Source organism: Pelophylax lessonae (genome assembly GCF_965119305.1).
Source record: "Pelophylax lessonae genome assembly, chromosome: 7".
NCBI classification, from domain to species: Eukaryota; Metazoa; Chordata; class Amphibia; order Anura; family Ranidae; genus Pelophylax; species Pelophylax lessonae.
In genome coordinates, this window is record NC_138774.1 from 253,711,948 (window position 1) to 253,734,017 (window position 22,070).

Here is a 22,070-nt window from a genome sequence, read left to right on the forward strand (position 1 = left end):
AGTACCTGGATGGGAGACCGCCTGGGAATACCAGGTGCTGTAGGCTTTTGGCTTTTCCTTTATTCATTGAATTTCTTTTTGTTTCTCCTGAGGTGCCATCTTGCCATGGCCAAGTTCAAAGGGGTCGAGGGTGGAAGTGGTGATCGCCTACGGCCACATCACCCTGAACATGCCCGCTCTCGTCTGATCTTGGAAGCTAAGCAGGGTCGGGCCTGGTTAATACCTGGATGGGAGACCGCCTGTGTAGCGGAGCAGTATTTTAATCTACATTGGCTCTGCTGGTAGATAGGAAAACAGGTAATAATCCAACTAGGCAGGTACAGCATGCAACAATCCATGTAGCCTTATACAATCCTTCCCTCCCAAGAACTAGACTACACATAGGCTAGGAGTCAACTCAGAATGCCTTGTTTATTGAAAACACAAGAGATCTACACTCTGCCAAAACCCCCTCCTTTTTTGAGTCATTCCACACAAACACACATCCCATAATATGCTTACAAGGCAGACAGGAACAATAGGACAATAGAATGCAGGTATTCACAATAACAAACCCCACCCCACTAGCAGGGGTCTATGAAACACTACTGCCATATTCTAGCAATCTGCAATATATCTTTATATATTTCCCCAGGGACACTGTTCAGTAATATTATGGCCATTCTTTCAACACAAGCCACACTCTCAGTGTCCATTCCGCTACAGCCTGGGAATACCAGGTGCTGTAGGCTTTTGGCTTTTCCATAATTCGTTGGCTTTCTTTTTGTTTCTCCTGAGGTGCCATCTTGCCATGGCCAAGTTCAAAGGGGTTGAGGGTGGAAGTGGTGATCGCCTACGGCCACATCACCCTGAAAGCGCCCGATCTCGTCTGAACTCGGAAGCTAAGCAGGGTCGGGCCTTGTTAGAACCTGGATGGGAGACCGCCTGGGAATACCAGGTGCTGTAGGCTTTTGGCTTTTCCTTTATTCATTGGCTTTCTTTTTGTTTCTTCTGAGGTGCCATCTTGCCATGGCCAAGTTCAAAGGGGTCAAGAGTGGCAGTGGTGATCGCCTATGGCCACATCACCCTGAACACACCTGATCTTGTCTCATCTCGGAAGCTAAGCCGGGTCGGGCCTCGTTAGTACCTGGATGGAAGACTGCCTGGGAATATCAGGTGCTGTAGGCTTTTGGCTTTTCCTTTATTCATTGCCTTTCTTTTTGTTTGGTGACCAAATTCAGTTATTTTGACTATAAAAGGCTTTTTAGACACTTGGAGACCAAAATAGTCATTTTGACCGAAAATTTATTTTCAGGACACTGGAGCAAAAACGGCCGGTTTTAGACAAATCTTGTCTTAAACCGGCTTTTTAAGGCTCTAAAAGACAGAAATACAGTCATTTTGACTAAATGTTTTTATCAGACCTTTGGTGACCAAATGCAGTTATTTTGACTAAAAAAGGCTTTTTAGACACTTGGAGACCAAAATAGAGTAATTTTGACCGAAAACATTTTTTCAGGCAATTCTAGCCCAAATGGCCGGTTTTAGACAAATCTTGTCTAAAACCGGCTTTTTAAGGCTCTAAAAGACAAAAATACAGTCATTTTGACAATTTTTTTATCAGACTTTTGGTGACCAAATACAGTTATTGTGACTAAAAAAGTCTTTTTAGACACTTGGAGACATAAATAGAGTCATTTTGACCAAAAATAATTTTTCAGGTCATTGGAGCCCAAATGGCCGGTTTTAGACAAATCATGTCTAAAACCGGCTTTTTAACCACTTTACCACCGGAGAATTTTGCTGTCTTACGTCCAGGCCACTTTTTGCGATTCGGCGATGTGCGAATTTAACTGACAATTGCGCGGTCGTGCGACGCCGTACCCAAACGAAATTTATGTCCTTTTTTTCCCCACAAACAGAGCTTTCTTTTGGTGGTATTTGATCACCAGTGCGCTTTTTACTTTTTGTGCTATAAACAAAAAAAGAGCGTTTATTTTGAAAAAATAACAATATTTTTAACATTTTTTTATATGAAATTCCCCCCAAAAAATGTAAAAATCAAATTTTTTAAAATTTTTTGGCCAATTTGTTTTCTGCTACCTATGTTTGGTAAAAAAAAGCACGATAAGCTTATTTTGATTGGTTTGCGCAAAAGTTATTGCGTTTACTAACTACGGGAAAGATTTCTGTCATTTTTGGTGTTTTTTTTTTAACGCGTAATGGCGGTGATCTGCGATTTTTTTTTTGGGGACTGCGACATTGCGGCGGACAGATTGGACCCTTGACTGACATTTTTGACACTTTTGGGGGTATCAGTGACATTACTACCTATTGTGAAAACACGGCCGCAAAGTGGTTGTCTAGTTCTGGGAGGGCGTACATGGACGTCCTCCCAGAACCGCGCTCCCGCCATGCCCCCTGGGGCGCGCACACGGGAGTGTCCGTGCTCGCCGGGTCCCGGGGACCCGACGCAACACGGATCGTGGTAAAGGGCCAATGAGAGCGGTCCTTTACCACGTGATCGCTCCGTCCAATGACGGAGCGATAACGTCACAACAAACTGGTGCATGTCCGGTTCATTTCTCTCCTCTCCTCGGACGCTGTACACAGCAATCGGTACAGCGTGCGAGGAGAGGAGAGGAGATAAACTGCAGCTGCACACCTCCTCTGCCTCATTGTGCCCAATTAGTGCCCCATCCGTGTCTCATTTGTGCCCCATCAGTGCCTCATTTGTGCCCCATCTGTGCCTCAGCCGTGTCCCATCCATGCATCATCCGTGCCTCATCCATGCATCATCCGTGCCTCATCCGTGCCTCATCCATGCATCATCCGTGCCTCATCCATGCCCACCCATGCCACCTCAGTGCTCATCCATACCACATCCATGCTCATCTGTGCCACATCCGTGCTCATCCATGCCTCATCTGTGCCTGCCCATGCTGTCTCAGTGCATATCCATCACACATCTGTGCCCACCCATGCCACCTCAGTGCTCATCCATGCCACATCCATGCTCATCCATCCCACATCTGTGCTCATCCATGCCATGACAGTGCTCATCTGTGCCACATCCATGCCACCTCAGTGCTCATCCGTGCCACATCCATGCCACTTCAGTGCTCATCCGTGCCACATCAGTGGTCATCCTTGCCACATCAATACCACGTCAGTGCTCATCCATGCCATGTCAGTGCTCATCCATGCCACATCAGTGCACATCCGTGCCACATCAAAGCCATGTCAGTGCTAATCTGTGCCACATCCATGCCACGTCAGTGCTAATTCATGCCACATCCATGCCACTTCAGTGCTCATCCGTGTCACGTCAGTGCACATCCATGCCACATCAGTGCTCATCCGTGCCACATCAATGCCATGTCAGTGCTTATCCGTGCCACATCCATGCCATGTCAGTGCCACATCAATGCCACGTCATTGCTCATCCATGCCACATCCATGCCACATCAGTGCTCATCCATGCCACACCCATGCCACTTCAGTGCTCATCCGTGCCGCGTCAGTGGTCATCTGTGCCACATCAATGCCACGTCAGTGCTCATCCATGCCACATCCATGCCACATCAGTGGTCATCCGTGCCACATCAATGCCACATCAGTGCTCATCCATGCCATGTCAGTGCTCTTCCGTGCCACATCAATGCCACGTCAGTGCTCATCCATGCCACATCCATGCCAAGTCAGTGCTCATCCATGCCACGTCAGTGCTCATCTGTGCCACATCAATGCCACGTCAGTGCTCATCCATGCCACATCCATGCCACGTCAGTGCTCATCCGTGCCACACCAATGCCACATTCATGCCATGTCACTGCTCATCTTTGTCACATCCATGCCACATCAGGGTGCTCATCCTTGCCTCATCTATGCCATGTCAGGGCTAATCCATGCCACATCAATGCCATGTCAGGGCTAATCCATGCAATGTTACTGCTCATCTTTGTCACATCCATGCCACATCAGGGTGCTCATCTGTGCCTCATCTATGCCACGTCAGTGCTCATCCATGCCACATCAATGCCATGTCAGGGCTAATCCATGCCACATCAGTGCTCATCAGTGCCACATCCATCCCACGTCAGTGCTCATCAGTGCCACATCCATGCCACATCAGTGCTCATCAGTGCCGCATCCATGCCACATCAGTGCTCATCAGTGCCACATCCATGCCACGTCAGTGCTCATCAGTGCCGCATCCATGCCACATCAGTGCTCATCAGTGCCACATCCATGCCACGTCAGTGCTCATCTGGGTCACATCCATGCCACATCAGTGCCACTACAATGCTTATCAGTGCCCTACAGTGCCTCACAAAATTGTAATGGGAAGTCAGGAAATGACGGTGCTCCCTGCATGTTGGGCATCTGTATGTGGCCAGGCTGTGGAAAAATGTCACATATGTGGTATTGCCATACTCAGGAGGATTAGTTGAATGTATTTTGGGGTGTCATTTTTGCTATATGCATGCTATGTGTAAGAAATGTCTTATAAATGGACAACTTTGTGTAAAAAAAAAAATGTGTTTTGGTTTTCTTTACACATTTTCCAAAAACAATGACACATTCAAAAGACTCATTATGCCTCCTAGATTATGTGTTGGGGTGTTTTCTTTCCAAAATGGGGTCATTTTATGGGGGTTTCCATTGTCCTGGTGCTCCAGGACTTTCAAAAGTGTGATAAGTAGTGTTGAGCGAACACGGACTGTATTATTCGTGTTCGTACCGAATAATTGGATTTTTGGTACAAATCTGTGTTCGGTCGTTTTATTTCCGGGTTTTGCATGTTTTGGCGCTCTTTTCATGGCGGGCTTTCAACAGCCAATCAACAATCGTTTAACTGGTGTGCCTTAAGCTATCCCAGCCATGCCTGCAAATGTATGAGTAGCTGTGATTGGCCGTCTGAAGCATGTGACCAAGTCTTTATAAGTTCGAGGCAGCCGCAGCGGCGTCATTCTGCTGCTTAGCTCAGGGACAGAGCACACATACGTGCTGGCTGCTGATTAGGGAAAGACAGGCAGGGAAAACGAATTGGTGTCCGGATAGAATTTAGGGTCAGGTCGGAGTGTTTAGGCAGGGTGAGTTGTAGGCATTTTAGGGATAGAGTCTGCTGAATTATAGGGTCAGTGTGTTCTACAAACTACAATCGATATTGCTGTGTGGTGTGGGATAGGAGATAGGCAGGTGTCAGTGATCCACATCCATTTTTCTGTGTGTGGGCTGCAGTGAACACAATCTTTTTGGGGTGCAGTGAACACAATCCTTTTGGGGTGCAGTGAACAAAATCTTTGTGGGGTACAGTGAACACAATCTTTGTGGGGTGCAGTGAAGACAATCCTTGTGGGGTGCAGTGAAGACAATCCTTGTGGGGTACAGTGAACACAATCTTTGTGGGGTGCAGTGAAGACAATCCTTTTGGGGTGCAGTGAACACAATCTTTTCTGGGGTGCAGTGAACAAAATCTTTGTGGGGTACAGTGAACACAATCTTTGTGGGGTACAGTGAACAAAATCTTTGTGGGGTACAGTGAACACAATCTTTGTGGGGTGCAGTGAAGACAATCCTTGTGGGGTGCAGTGAAGACAATCCTTGTGGGGTGCAGTGAACAAAATCTTTGGGGGGTACAGTGAACACAATCTTTGTGGGGTGCAGTGAAGACAATCCTTGTGGGGTGCAGTGAAGACAATCCTTGTGGGGTACAGTGAACACAATCTTTGTGGGGTGCAGTGAAGACAATCCTTTTGGGGTGCAGTGAACACAATCTTTGTGGGGTGCAGTGAACGAAATCTTTGTGGGGTACAGTGAACACAATCTTTGTGGGGTACAGTGAACACAATCTTTGTGGGGTGCAGTGAAAACAATCCTTGTGGGGTGCAGTGAAGACAATCCTTGTGGGGTGCAGTGAACAAAATCTTTGGGGGGTACAGTGAACACAATCTTTGTGGGGTGCAGTGAAGACAATCCTTGTGGGGTGCAGTGAAGACAATCCTTGTGGGGTACAGTGAACACAATCTTTGTGGGGTGCAGTGAAGACAATCCTTTTGGGGTGCAGTGAACACAATCTTTGTGGGGTGCAGTGAACAAAATCTTTGTGGGGTACAGTGAACACAATCTTTGTGGGGTGCAGTGAAGACAATCCTTGTGGGGTGCAGTGAAGACAATCCTTGTGGGGTGCAGTGAACAAAATCTTTGGGGGGTACAGTGAACACAATCTTTGTGGGGTACAGTGAACACAATCTTTGTGGGGTGCAGTGAAGACAATCCTTTTGGGGTGCAGTGAACACAATCTTTGTGGGGTACAGTGAACACAATCTTTGTGGGGTGCAGTGAAGACAATCCTTGTGGGGTGCAGTGAAGACAATCCTTGTGGGGTACAGTGAACACAATCTTTGTGGGGTGCAGTGAAGACAATCCTTTTGGGGTGCAGTGAACACAATCTGTGGGGTGCAGTGAACGAAATATTTGTGGGGTACAGTGAACACAATCTTTGTGGGGTGCAGTGAACACAATCTTTGTGGGGTGCAGTGAAGACAATCCTTGTGGGGTGCAGTGAAGACAATCCTTGTGGGGTGCAGTGAACACAATCTTTGTGGGGTGCAGTGAAGACAATCCTTTTGGGGTGCAGTGAACACAATCTTTGGGGGGTACAGTGAACACAATCTTTGTGGGGTACAGTGAACACAATCTTTGTGGGGTGCAGTGAAGACAATCCTTGTGGGGTGCAGTGAAGACAATCCTTGTGGGGTACAGTGAACACAATCTTTGTGGGGTGCAGTGAAGACAATCCTTTTGGGGTGCAGTGAACACAATCTTTGTGGGGTGCAGTGAACAAAATCTTTGTGGGGTACAGTGAACACAATCTTTGTGGGGTACAGTGAACACAATCCTTGTGGGGTGCAGTGAAGACAATCCTTGTGGGGTGCAGTGAACAAAATCTTTGGGGGGTACAGTGAACACAATCTTTGTGGGGTACAGTGAACACAATCTTTGTGGGGTGCAGTGAAGACAATCCTTGTGGGGTACAGTGAACACAATCTTTGTGGGGTGCAGTGAAGACAATCCTTTTGGTGTGCAGTGAACACAATCTTTGTGGGGTGCAGTGAACAAAATCTTTGTGGGGTACAGTGAAAACAATCTTTGTGGGGTACAGTGAACAAAATCTTTGTGGGGTACAGTGAACACAATCTTTGTGGGGTGCAGTGAAGACAATCCTTGTGGGGTGCAGTGAACAAAATCTTTGGGGAGTACAGTGAACACAATCTTTGTGGGGTACAGTGAACACAATCGTTGTGGGGTGCAGTGAAGACAATCCTTGTGGGGTACAGTGAACACAATCTTTGTGGGGTGCAGTGAAGACAATCCTTTTGGGGTGCAGTGAACACAATCTTTGTGGGGTGCAGTGAACAAAATCTTTGTGGGGTACAGTGAACACAATCTTTGTGGGGTACAGTGAACACAATCTTTGTGGGGTGCAGTGAAGACAATCCTTGTGGGGTGCAGTGAAGACAATCCTTGTGGGGTGCAGTGAACAAAATCTTTGGGGGGTACAGTGAACACAATCTTTGTGGGGTACAGTGAACACAATCTTTGTGGGGTGCAGTGAAGACAATCCTTGTGGGGTGCAGTGAAGACAATCCTTATGGGGTACAGTGAACACAATCTTTGTGGGGTGCAGTGAAGACAATCCTTTTGGGGTGCAGTGAACACAATCTTTGTGGGGTGCAGTGAACAAAATCTTTGTGGGGTACAGTGAACACAATCTTTGTGGGGTGCAGTGAAGACAATCCTTGTGGGGTGCAGTGAAGACAATCCTTGTGGGGTGCAGTGAACAAAATCTTTGGGGGGTACAGTGAACACAATCTTTGTGGGGTACAGTGAACACAATCTTTGTGGGGTGCAGTGAAGACAATCCTTGTGGGGTGCAGTGAACAAAATCTTTGGGGGGTACAGTGAACACAATCTTTGTGGGGTACAGTGAACACAATCTTTGTGGGGTGCAGTGAAGACAATCCTTTTGGGGTGCAGTGAACACAATCTTTGTGGGGTACAGTGAACACAATCTTTGTGGGGTGCAGTGAAGACAATCCTTGTGGGATGCAGTGAAGACAATCCTTGTGGGGTACAGTGAACACAATCTTTGTGGGGTGCAGTGAAGACAATCCTTTTGGGGTGCAGTGAAGACAATCCTTTTGGGGTGCAGTGAACACAATCTTTGTGGGGTGCAGTGAACTAAATCTTTGTGGGGTACAGTGAACACAATCTTTGTGGGGTACAGTGAACACAATCTTTGTGGGGTGCAGTGAAGACAATCCTTGTGGGGTGCAGTGAAGACAATCCTTGTGGGGTGCAGTGAACAAAATCTTTGGGGGGTACAGTGAACACAATCTTTGTGGGGTGCAGTGAAGACAATCCTTGTGGGGTGCAGTGAAGACAATCCTTGTGGGGTACAGTGAACACAATCTTTGTGGGGTGCAGTGAAGACAATCCTTTTGGGGTGCAGTAAACACAATCTTTGTGGGGTGCAGTGAACAAAATCTTTGTGGGGTACAGTGAACACAATCTTTGTGGGGTGCAGTGAAGACAATCCTTGTGGGGTGCAGTGAAGACAATCCTTGTGGGGTGCAGTGAACAAAATCTTTGGGGGGTACAGTGAACACAATCTTTGTGGGGTACAGTGAACACAATCTTTGTGGGGTGCAGTGAAGACAATCCTTTTGGGGTGCAGTGAACACAATCTTTGTGGGGTACAGTGAACACAATCTTTGTGGGGTGCAGTGAAGACAATCCTTGTGGGGTGCAGTGAAGACAATCCTTGTGGGGTACAGTGAACACAATCTTTGTGGGGTGCAGTGAAGACAATCCTTTTGGGGTGCAGTGAACACAATCTTTGTGGGGTGCAGTGAACGAAATATTTGTGGGGTACAGTGAACACAATCTTTGTGGGGTGCAGTGAACACAATCTTTGTGGGGTGCAGTGAAGACAATCCTTGTGGGGTGCAGTGAAGACAATCCTTGTGGGGTGCAGTGAACACAATCTTTGGGGGGTACAGTGAACACAATCTTTGTGGGGTACAGTGAACACAATCTTTGTGGGGTGCAGTAAAGACAATCTTTGTGGGGTGCAGTGAACAAAATCTTTGTGGGGTACAGTGAACACAATCTTTGTGGGGTACAGTGAACACAATCCTTGTGGGGTGCAGTGAAGACAATCCTTGTGGGGTACAGTGAACACAATCTTTGTGGGGTGCAGTGAAGACAATCCTTTTGGTGTGCAGTGAACACAATCTTTGTGGGGTGCAGTGAACAAAATCTTTGTGGGGTACAGTGAAAACAATCTTTGTGGGGTACAGTGAACAAAATCTTTGTGGGTTGCAGTGAAGACAATCCTTGTGGGGTGCAGTGAACAAAATCTTTGGGGAGTACAGTGAACACAATCTTTGTGGGGTACAGTGAACACAATCTTTGTGGGGTGCAGTGAAGACAATCCTTGTGGGGTACAGTGAACACAATCTTTGTGGGGTGCAGTGAAGACAATCCTTTTGGGGTGCAGTGAACACAATCTTTGTGGGGTGCAGTGAACAAAATCTTTGTGGGGTACAGTGAACACAATCTTTGTGGGGTACAGTGAATACAATCTTTGTGGGGTGCAGTGAAGACAATCCTTGTGGGGTGCAGTGAAGACAATCCTTGTGGGGTGCAGTGAACAAAATCTTTGGGGGGTACAGTGAACACAATCTTTGTGGGGTACCGTGAACACAATCTTTGTGGGGTGCAGTGAAGACAATCCTTGTGGGGTGCAGTGAAGACAATCCTTATGGGGTACAGTGAACACAATCTTTGTGGGGTGCAGTGAAGACAATCCTTTTGGGGTGCAGTGAACACAATCTTTGTGGGGTTCAGTGAACAAAATCTTTGTGGGGTACAGTGAACACAATCTTTGTGGGGTGCAGTGAAGACAATCCTTGTGGGGTGCAGTGAAGACAATCCTTGTGGGGTGCAGTGAACAAAATCTTTGGGGGGTACAGTGAACACAATCTTTGTGGGGTACAGTGAACACAATCTTTGTGGGGTGCAGTGAAGACAATCCTTGTGGGGTACAGTGAACACAATCTTTGTGGGGTGCAGTGAAGACAATCCTTTTGGGATGCAGTGAACACAATCTTTGTGGGGTGCAGTGAACAAAATCTTTGTGGGGTACAGTGAACACAATCTTTGTGGGGTACAGTGAACAAAATCTTTGTGGGGTGCAGTGAAGACAATCCTTGTGGGGTGCAGTGAAGACAATCCTTGTGGGGTGCAGTGAACAAAATCTTTGGGGGGTACAGTGAACACAATCTTTGTGGGGTACAGTGAACACAATCTTTGTGGGGTGCAGTGAAGACAATCCTTGTGGGGTACAGTGAACACAATCTTTGTGGGGTGCAGTGAAGACAATCCTTTTGGGGTGCAGTGAACACAATCTTTGTGGGGTGCAGTGAACAAAATCTTTGTGGGGTACAGTGAACACAATCTTTGTGGGGTACAGTGAACAAAATCTTTGTGGGGTACAGTGAACACAATCTTTGTGGGGTGCAGTGAAGACAATCCTTGTGGGGTGCAGTGAAGACAATCCTTGTGGGGTGCAGTGAACAAACTCTTTGTGGGGTGCAGTGAACAAAATCTTTGTGGGGTACAGTGAACACAATCTTTGTGGGGTACAGTGAACACAATCTTTGTGGGGTGCAGTGAAGACAATCCTTTTGTGGTGCAGTGAACACAATCTTTGTGGGGTACAGTGAACACAATCTTTGTGGGGTGCAGTGAAGACAATCCTTGTGGGGTGCAGTGAAGACAATCCTTGTGGGGTACAGTGAACACAATCTTTGTGGGGTGCAGTGAAGACAATCCTTTTGGGGTGCAGTGAACACAATCTTTGTGGGGTACAGTGAACACAATCTTTGTGGGGTGCAGTGAAGACAATCCTTGTGGGGTGCAGTGAAAACAATCCTTGTGGGGTGCAGTGAACAAAATCTTTGGGGGGTACAGTGAGCACAATCTTTGTGGGGTACAGTGAACACAATCTTTGTGGGGTGCAGTGAAGACAATCCTTTTGGGGTGCACTGAACACAATCTTTGTGGGGTACAGTGAACACAATCTTTGTGGGGTGCAGTGAAGACAATCCTTGTGGGGTGCAGTGAAGACAATCCTTGTGGGGTGCAGTGAACAAAATCTTTGTGGGGTACAGTGAACACAATCTTTGTGGGGTGCAGTGAACAAAATCTTTGGGGGGGTACAGTGAACACAATCTTTGTGGATTACAGTGAACACAATCTTTGTGGGGTGCAGTGAAGACAATCCTTTTGGGGTGCAGTGAACACAATCTTTGTGTGGTACAGTGAACACAATCTTTGTGGGGTGCAGTGAAGACAATCCTTGTGGGGTGCAGTGAAGACAATCCTTGTGGGGTACAGTGAACACAATCTTTGTGGGGTGCAGTGAAGACAATCCTTTTGGGGTGCAGTGAACACAATCTTTGTGGGGTGCAGTGAACGAAATCTTTGTGGGGTACAGTGAACACAATCTTTGTGGGGTGCAGTGAACACAATCTTTGTGGGGTGCAGTGAAGACAATCCTTGTGGTGTGCAGTGAAGACAATCCTTGTGGGGTGCAGTGAACACAATCTTTGGGGGGTACAGTGAACACAATCTTTGTGTTGTACAGTGAACACAATCTTTGTGGGGTGCAGTGAAGACAATCCTTGTGGGGTGCAGTGAAGACAATCCTTGTGGGGTACAGTGAACACAATCTTTGTGGGATGCAGTGAAGACAATCCTTTTGGGGTGCAGTGAACACAATCTTTGTGGGGTGCAGTGAACAAAATCTTTGTGGGGTACAGTGAACACAATCTTTGTGGGGTACAGTGAACACAATCCTTGTGGGGTGCAGTGAAGACAATCCTTGTGGGGTGCAGTGAACAAAATCTTTGGGGGGTACAGTGAACACAATCTTTGTGGGGTACAGTGAACACAATCTTTGTGGGGTGCAGTGAAGACAATCCTTGTGGGGTACAGTGAACACAATCTTTGTGGGGTGCAGTGAAGACAATCCTTTTGGTGTGCAGTGAACACAATCTTTGTGGGGTGCAGTGAACAAAATCTTTGTGGGGTACAGTGAACACAATCTTTGTGGGGTACAGTGAACAAAATCTTTGTGGGGTACAGTGAACACAATCTTTGTGGGGTGCAGTGAAGACAATCCTTGTGGGGTGCAGTGAACAAAATCTTTGGGGAGTACAATGAACACAATCTTTGTGGGGTACAGTGAACACAATCTTTGTGGGGTGCAGTGAAGACAATCCTTGTGGGGTGCAGTGAACAAAATCTTTGTGGGGTACATTGAACACAATCTTTGTGGGGTGCAGTGAAGACAATCCTTGTGGGGTGCAGTTATGACAATCCTTGTGGGGTGCAGTGAACAAAATCTTTGGGGGGTACAGTGAACACAATCTTTGTGGGGTGCAGTGAAGACAATCCTTGTGGGGTACAGTGAACACAATCTTTGTGGGGTGCAGTGAAGACAATCCTTTTGGGATGCAGTGAACACAATCTTTGTGGGGTGCAGTGAACAAAATCTTTGTGGGGTACAGTGAACACAATCTTTGTGGGGTACAGTGAACAAAATCTTTGTGGGGTGCAGTGAAGACAATCCTTGTGGGGTGCAGTGAAGACAATCCTTGTGGGGTGCAGTGAACAAAATCTTTGGGGGGTACAGTGAACACAATCTTTGTGGGGTACAGTGAACACAATCTTTGTGGGGTGCAGTGAAGACAATCCTTGTGGGGTACAGTGAACACAATCTTTGTGCGGTGCAGTGAAGACAATCCTTTTGGGGTGCAGTGAACACAATCTTTGTGGGGTGCAGTGAACAAAATCTTTGTGGGGTACAGTGAACACAATCTTTGTGGGGTACAGTGAACAAAATCTTTGTGGGGTACAGTGAACACAATCTTTGTGGGGTGCAGTGAAGACAATCCTTGTGGGGTGCAGTGAAGACAATCCTTGTGGGGTGCAGTGAACAAAATCTTTGTGGGGTACAGTGAACACAATCTTTGTGGGGTGCAGTGAACACAATCCTTTTGGGGTGCAGTGAACACAATCTTTGTGGGGTACAGTGAACACAATCTTTGTGGGGTGCAGTGAACAAAATCTTTGTGGGGTACAGTGAACACAATCTTTGTGGGGTACAGTGAACACAATCTTTGTGGGGTGCAGTGAAGACAATCCTTTTGTGGTGCAGTGAACACAATCTTTGTGGGGTACAGTGAACACAATCTTTGTGGGGTGCAGTGAAGACAATCCTTGTGGGGTGCAGTGAAGACAATCCTTGTGGGGTACAGTGAACACAATCTTTGTGGGGTGCAGTGAAGACAATCCTTTTGGGGTGCACTGAACACAATCTTTGTGGGGTACAGTGAACACAATCTTTGTGGGGTGCAGTGAAGACAATCCTTGTGGGGTGCAGTGAAGACAATCCTTGTGGGGTGCAGTGAACAAAATCTTTGTGGGGTACAGTGAACACAATCTTTGTGGGGTGCAGTGAACAAAATCTTTGGGGGGGTACAGTGAACACAATCTTTGTGGATTACAGTGAACACAATCTTTGTGGGGTGCAGTGAAGACAATCCTTTTGGGGTGCAGTGAACACAATCTTTGTGGGGTACAGTGAACACAATCTTTGTGGGGTGCAGTGAAGACAATCCTTGTGGGGTACAGTGAACACAATCTTTGTGGGGTGCAGTGAAGACAATCCTTTTGGGGTGCAGTGAACACAATCTTTGTGGGGTGCAGTGAACGAAATCTTTGTGGGGTACAGTGAACACAATCTTTGTGGGGTGCAGTGAACACAATCTTTGTGGGGTGCAGTGAAGACAATCCTTGTGGGGTGCAGTGAAGACAATCCTTGTGGGGTGCAGTGAACACAATCTTTGGGGGGTACAGTGAACACAATCTTTGTGGGGTACAGTGAACACAATCTTTGTGGGGTGCAGTGAAGACAATCCTTGTGGGGTGCAGTGAAGACAATCCTTGTGGGGTACAGTGAACACAATCTTTGTGGGGTGCAGTGAAGACAATCCTTTTGGGGTGCAGTGAACACAATCTTTGTGGGGTGCAGTGAACAAAATCTTTGTGGGGTACAGTGAACACAATCTTTGTGGGGTACAGTGAACACAATCCTTGTGGGGTGCAGTGAAGACAATCCTTGTGGGGTGCAGTGAACAAAATCTTTGGGGGGTACAGTGAACACAATCTTTGTGGGGTACAGTGAACACAATCTTTGTGGGGTGCAGTGAAGACAATCCTTGTGGGGTACAGTGAACACAATCTTTGTGGGGTGCAGTGAAGACAATCCTTTTGGTGTGCAGTGAACACAATCTTTGTGGGGTGCAGTGAACAAAATCTTTGTGGGGTACAGTGAACACAATCTTTGTGGGGTACAGTGAACAAAATCTTTGTGGGGTACAGTGAACACAATCTTTGTGGGGTGCAGTGAAGACAATCCTTGTGGGGTGCAGTGAACAAAATCTTTGGGGAGTACAGTGAACACAATCTTTGTGGGGTACAGTGAACACAATCTTTGTGGGGTGCAGTGAAGACAATCCTTGTGGGGTACAGTGAACACAATCTTTGTGGGGTGCAGTGAAGACAATCCTTTTGGGGTGCAGTGAACACAATCTTTGTGGGGTGCAGTGAACAAAATCTTTGTGGGGTACAGTGAACACAATCTTAGTGGGGTACAGTGAACACAATCTTTGTGGGGTGCAGTGAAGACAATCCTTGTGGGGTGCAGTGAAGACAATCCTTGTGGGGTGCAGTGAACAAAATCTTTGGGGGGTACAGTGAACACAATCTTTGTGGGGTACAGTGAACACAATCTTTGTGGGGTGCAGTGAAGACAATCCTTGTGGGGTGCAGTGAAGACAATCCTTATGGGGTACAGTGAACACAATCTTTGTGGGGTGCAGTGAAGACAATCCTTTTGGGGTGCAGTGAACACAATCTTTGTGGGGTGCAGTGAACAAAATCTTTGTGGGGTACAGTGAACACAATCTTTGTGGGGTACAGTGAACAAAATCTTTGTGGGGTGCAGTGAAGATAATCCTTGTGGGGTGCAGTGAAGACAATCCTTGTGGGGTGCAGTGAACAAAATCTTTGGGGGGTACAGTGAACACAATCTTTGAGGGGTACAGTGAACACAATCTTTGTGGGGTGCAGTGAAGACAATCCTTGTGGGGTACAGTGAACACAATCTTTGTGGGGTGCAGTGAAGACAATCCTTTTGGGGTGCAGTGAACACAATCTTTGTGGGGTGCAGTGAACAAAATCTTTGTGGGGTACAGTGAACACAATCTTTGTGGGGTACAGTGAACAAAATCTTTGTGGGGTACAGTGAACACAATCTTTGTGGGGTGCAGTGAAGACAATCCTTGTGGGGTGCAGTGAAGACAATCCTTGTGGGGTGCAGTGAACAAAATCTTTGTGGGGTACAGTGAACACAATCTTTGTGGGGTGCAGTGAACACAATCCTTTTGGGGTGCAGTGAACACAATCTTTGTGGGGTACAGTGAACACAATCTTTGTGGGGTGCAGTGAACAAAATCTTTGTGGGGTACAGTGAACACAATCTTTGTGGGGTACAGTGAACACAATCTTTGTGGGGTGCAGTGAAGACAATCCTTTTGTGGTGCAGTGAACACAATCTTTGTGGGGTACAGTGAACACAATCTTTGTGGGGTGCAGTGAAGACAATCCTTGTGGGGTGCAGTGAAGACAATCCTTGTGGGGTACAGTGAACACAATCTTTGTGGGGTGCAGTGAAGACAATCCTTTTGGGGTGCAGTGAACACAATCTTTGTGGGGTACAGTGAACACAATCTTTGTGGGGTGCAGTGAAGACAATCCTTGTGGGGTGCAGTGAAAACAATCCTTGTGGGGTGCAGTGAACAAAATCTTTGGGGGGTACAGTGAGCACAATCTTTGTGGGGTACAGTGAACACAATCTTTGTGGGGTGCAGTGAAGACAATCCTTTTGGGGTGCACTGAACACAATCTTTTTGGGGTACAGTGAACACAATCTTTGTGGGGTGCAGTGAAGACAATCCTTTTGGGGTGCAGTGAACACAATCTTTGTGGGGTGCAGTGAACAAAATCTTTGTGGGGAACAGTGAACACAATCTTTGTGGGGTACAGTGAACACAATCTTTGTGGGGTGCAGTGAAGACAATCCTTGTGGGGTGCAGTGAACAAAATCTTTGGGGGGTACAGTGAACACAATCTTTGTGGGGTGCAGTGAAGACAATCCTTGTGGGGTGCAGTGAAGACAATCCTTATGGGGTACAGTGAACACAATCTTTGTGGGGTGCAGTGAAGACAATCCTTTTGGGGTGCAGTGAACACAATCTTTGTGGGGTGCAGTGAACAAAATCTGTGTGGGGTACAGTGAACACAATCTTTGTGGGGTGCAGTGAAGACAATCCTTGTGGGGTGCAGTGAAGACAATCCTTGTGGGGTGCAGTGAACAAAATCTTTGGGGGGTACAGTGAACACAATCTTTGTGGGGTACAGTGAACACAATCTTTGTGGGGTGCAGTGAAGACAATCCTTGTGGGGTACAGTGAACACAATCTTTGTGGGGTGCAGTGAAGACAATCCTTTTGGGATGCAGTGAACACAATCTTTGTGGGGTGCAGTGAACAAAATCTTTGTGGGGTACAGTGAACACAATCTTTGTGGGGTACAGTGAACAAAATCTTTGTGGGGTGCAGTGAAGACAATCCTTGTGGGGTGCAGTGAAGACAATCCTTGTGGGGTGCAGTGAACAAAATCTTTGGGGGGTACAGTGAACACAATCTTTGTTGGGTACAGTGAACACAATCTTTGTGGGGTGCAGTGAAGACAATCCTTGTGGGGTACAGTGAACACAATCTTTGTGGGGTGCAGTGAAGACAATCCTTTTGGGGTGCAGTGAACACAATCTTTGTGGGGTGCAGTGAACAAAATCTTTGTGGGGTACAGTGAACACAATCTTTGTGGGGTACAGTGAACAAAATCCTTTTGGGGTGCAGTGAACACAATCTTTGTGGGGTACAGTGAACACAATCTTTGTGGGGTGCAGTGAACAAAATCTTTGTGGGGTACAGTGAACACAATCTTTGTGGGGTACAGTGAACACAATCTTTGTGGGGTGCAGTGAAGACAATCCTTTTGTGGTGCAGTGAACACAATCTTTGTGGGGTACAGTGAACACAATCTTTGTGGGGTGCAGTGAAGACAATCCTTGTGGGGTGCAGTGAAGACAATCCTTGTGGGGTACAGTGAACACAATCTTTGTGGGGTTCAGTGAAGACAATCCTTTTGGGGTGCAGTGAACACAATCTTTGTGGGGTACAGTGAACACAATCTTTGTGGGGTGCAGTGAAGACAATCCTTGTGGGGTGCAGTGAAAACAATCTTTGTGGGGTGCAGTGAACAAAATCTTTGGGGGGTACAGTGAGCACAATCTTTGTGGGGTACAGTGAACACAATCTTTGTGGGGTGCAGTGAAGACAATCCTTTTGGGGTGCACTGAACACAATCTTTGTGGGGTACAGTGAACACAATCTTTGTGGGGTGCAGTGAAGACAATCCTTGTGGGGTGCAGTGAAGACAATCCTTGTGGGGTGCAGTGAACAAAATCTTTGTGGGGTACAGTGAACACAATCTTTGTGGGGTGCAGTGAACAAAATCTTTGGGGGGGTACAGTGAACACAATCTTTGTGGATTACAGTGAACACAATCTTTGTGGGGTGCAGTGAACACAATCTTTGTGGGGTACAGTGAACACAATCTCATACTTCTGAAGATTTGAGGGTGCTGCCTGTTTCATCCTCCTCCTCCTCATCCATCCTTTTAGGGGTACAAACAATAGTAATTGGGGCCTAGTGTGCTTCTGTACGTGTGAAAAACATACACTTTTTTTTGATCATATTTCCTATTCCGCTATTCAATAAAAACCTTTGGGGATCAATTAAATTGCGGGATAGTCTGTGTCGGTACGTGTGAGATCCACCTTTCCAAGTTTTTGGGGTTCATCTCATACTTCTGAAGCTTTGAGGGTGCTGCCCGTTCCATACTCCTCCTCCTCCTCCTCCATCCTTTTAGGTGTACAAACAATAGTAATTGGGGCCTAGTGTGCTTCTGTACGTGTGAGATACATACACTTTTTTTGATCATATTTCCTATTCCGCTATTCAATAAAAACCTTTGGAGATCAATTAAATTGCGGAATAGTCTGTGTTGGTACGTGTGAGATCCACCTTTCCAAGTTTTTGGGGTTCATCTCATACTTCTGAAGCTTTGAGGGTGCTGCCTGTTCCATACTCCTCCTCCTCCTCCTCCATCCTTTTAGGTGTACAAACAATAGTAATTGGGGCCTAGTGTGCTTCTGTACGTGTGAGATACATACACTTTTTTTGATCATATTTCCTATTCCGCTATTCAATAAAAACCTTTGGTGCTCAATTAAATTGCGGAATAGTCTGTGTCGGTACGTGTGAGATCCACCTTTCCAAGTTTTTGGGGTTCATCTCATACTTCTGAAGCTTTGAGGGTGCTGCCTGTTCCATACTCCTCCTCCTCCTCCTCCATCCTTTTAGGTGTACAAACAATAGTAATTGGGGCCTAGTGTGCTTCTGTACGTGTGAGATACATACACTTTTTTGATCATATTTCATATTCCGCTACTCAATAAAAACCTTTGGGGATCAATTAAATTGCGGAATAGTCTGTGTCGGTACGTGTGAGATCCACCTTTCCAAGTTTTTGGGGTTCATCTCATACTTCTGAAGCTTTGAGGGTGCTGCCTGTTCCATACTCCTCCTCCTCCTCCTCCTCCATCCTTTTAGGTGTACAAACAATAGTAATTGGGGCCTAGTGTGCTTCTGTACGTGAGATACATACACTTTTTTTGATCATATTTCCTATTCCGCTATTCAATAAAAACCTTTGGGGATCAATTAAATTGCGGAATAGTCTGTGTCGGTACGTGTGAGATCCACCTTTCCAAGTTTTTGGGGTTCATCTCATACTTCTGAAGCTTTGAGGGTGCTGCCTGTTCCATACTCCTCCTCCTCCTCCTCCATCCTTTTAGGTGTACAAACAATAGTAATTGGGGCCTAGTGTGCTTAGTGCCTAGTGGCATAGTTTGCATATTTGACTGTGAGATACACCCGTGCGATACTGTTGTTCTTTTGTTCTGCTATTCAATAAAGACCTTTCTAGGGCAAGATCTTAAATTTCAGAAATATGAGGAGAGCGTCAAATAGGGGCCGTGGCCGGGGTCGTGGTGCTGCTGCTAGAGCTCCTGTTGCAAGGAGAGGACGTGGTCGATCTGTGCCAGCTACACGCACAAGTGAAACACCTTCCTCAAGTGTGAGTAGGCGACAGAACCTGCAGCAGTATTTGGTAGGGCATCATACGCCTCTAGAAGTGATGAGGCCAGAACACAGAGAGGCGATAGTAGATTGGTTTGCTGCTGACAGTGCCTCCAGTTCCTTCACATTGTCTCCCACCCAGTCTACTGCAGAAAGGTCAGAGTTGGCACCTGCAGCCAATGTCCAACCGTCTTTCACCTCACCCCCTTGCAAATCAGGCAAGCAGTCTGAGCCCCAAGCCATACAGCAGTCTCTTATTCTTTTTGAGGACTCTGTCAGCAGGGTTTCCCAGGGCCATCCACCTAGCCCTGCCCCAGAAGTGGAAGAGATTGAGTGCAGCGATGCCCAACCACTTATTTCTCAAGATGAGTACATGGAAAGACCATCACAGCACATCTCCGATGATGACGAAACGCAGGTGCCAACTGCTGCGGCGTTCAGCATTGTGGAGACCGACAGGGAGGGCAGGGGTGAAGACTGGGTGAAAGATGATGTGGAGGACGATGAGGTCCTCGACCCCACATGGAATGAAGGTCATGCAGGTGACCTGAGTATTTTGGAGGAAGAGGCAGTGGTCGCACAGAGCCACCAGCACAGCAGAAGAGGGAGCAGGGTGCAGAAGCGGAGCAGCCGTGCCCTAGACACTACGCCTGCTACTGCCCAACGCAGCAAGGGAACGAGCGCACCAAAGTCAGCTCAAAAGAGTTCTCTAGCGTGGAAGTTCTTTAGAAAATGTGCTGATGACAGGACACGAGTGGTTTGCACCCTGTGCAATCAGAGCCTGAAGCGAGGCATAAACCTTCTCAACCTGAGCACAACCTGCATGATCAGGCATCTAAGTGCAAAGCACGAGCTGCAGTGGAGTACACACCTTCAAAACCAAGAAACGTCTCTGGCTCATCCTGCTTCCTCTTCTGCTGCAGTCTCGGCTGCTCCAGCCACCTCTGTAGTCATACCGGCACCTGCCACCCCGCAAACAGACGATCTGTCAGCAACACCACCACCTGGGTCACCAACAACCATCTCCACAATGTCCCGTGGAAGTGTTCAGCTTTCCATCTCCCAAACACTTGAGAGGAAGAGGAAGTACCCCCCTACCCACCCGCGATCCCTGGCCCTGAATGCCAGCATTTCACAATTATTGGCCTTTGAAATGCTGTCATTCCGTCTGGTGGAGACGCCCAGTTTTAAAAAGCTTATGTCGGTGGCTGTCCCACAGTACGTCGTGCCCAGCCGCCACTACTTTTCCAGGCAAGCCATCCCTTCCCTGCACAACCAAGTGGGGGAAAAAATCAGGTGTGCACTGCGCAACGCCATCTGTGCCAAGGTCCACCTAACTACCGATACGTGGACCAGTAAGCACGGTCAAGGGCGTTATATCTCCCTAACGGCACACTGGGTAAATGCAGTGGCGGATGGGCCTGAGGCGGATAGCAATTTGGCGCATGTCCTTCCACCACCGAGGATTGCAGGGCGCTTCAGTTTGCCTCCTGTTCCTAACTCATCCTACTCCGCTACCTCATCCTCTACCGCCTCCTCATCCAGACAGCGTAATACCTTCACCACCAACTTCAGCACGGCCAGGGCTAAACGACAGCAGGCAGTTTTACAACTTGCCTGTTTGGGGGTCAAACCACACACCGCGCAGGAGTTGTGGAGGAGCATGGAACAGCAGACAAATGAGTGGTTGCTGCCAGCGAGCCTCAAGCCCGGCCTGGTGGTGTGCGATAATGGGCGAAATCTCATAGCAGCTCTGGGCCTAGCCGGTTTGACGCACATCCCTTGCCTGGCGCATGTGCTGAATTTGGTGATGCAGAGGTTCCTTAAAAACTACCCCGATATGTCAGAGCTGCTGCAGAAAGTGCGGGCCGTCTGTGCGCACTTTCGGCGTTCTCACCCTGCTGCTGCTCGCCTGGCAGCGCTGCAGCGTAACTTCGGCCTTCCCGCTCACCGCCTCATATGTGACGTGCCCACAAGGTGGAACTCCACCTTGCACATGCTGCAAAGACTGTGCGAGCAGCAGCAGGCCATAGTGGAGTTTCAGCTGCAGCACGCACGCGTGAGTCGCTCTGCGGAACAGCACCACTTCACCACCAATAACTGGGCCTGTGTGCCTTGTTACGCTGTTTTGAGTACTCCACCAACATGGCCAGTGGCAATGATGCCGTTCTCAGCTTAACTATCCCACTTCTATGCCTCCTTGAAAAAACAATTTGAGCGATGATGGAAGAGGATGTGGCACAGGATGAGGAGGAGGAGGAGGAGGATGAAGAGGTAACATTTCAAAGGCTTTCAGGGCAGTCATTCGCAAGGGGCTCCGAGGGTTGGTTCCTGCACACACAAATGCCAGGGACACAATTGTCCAGCAGGGGCACAGTTCTGGAGGATGAGGAGGAGGAGGAGCTGGAGGAGGAGCTGGAGGAGGAGATGGAACCATGTTCACAGCAGGGTGGCACCCAGGCCAGCTCATGGCCATCACTGGTGCGTGGCTGGGGGATACAGAGGACACGGACGATACACCTCCCACAGAGGACAGCCTTTCGTCGCCTCTGGGTAGCCTGGCACACATGAGCGATTACATGCTGCAGTGTCTCCACATCGACCGCCGAGTTGCCCACATTCTAA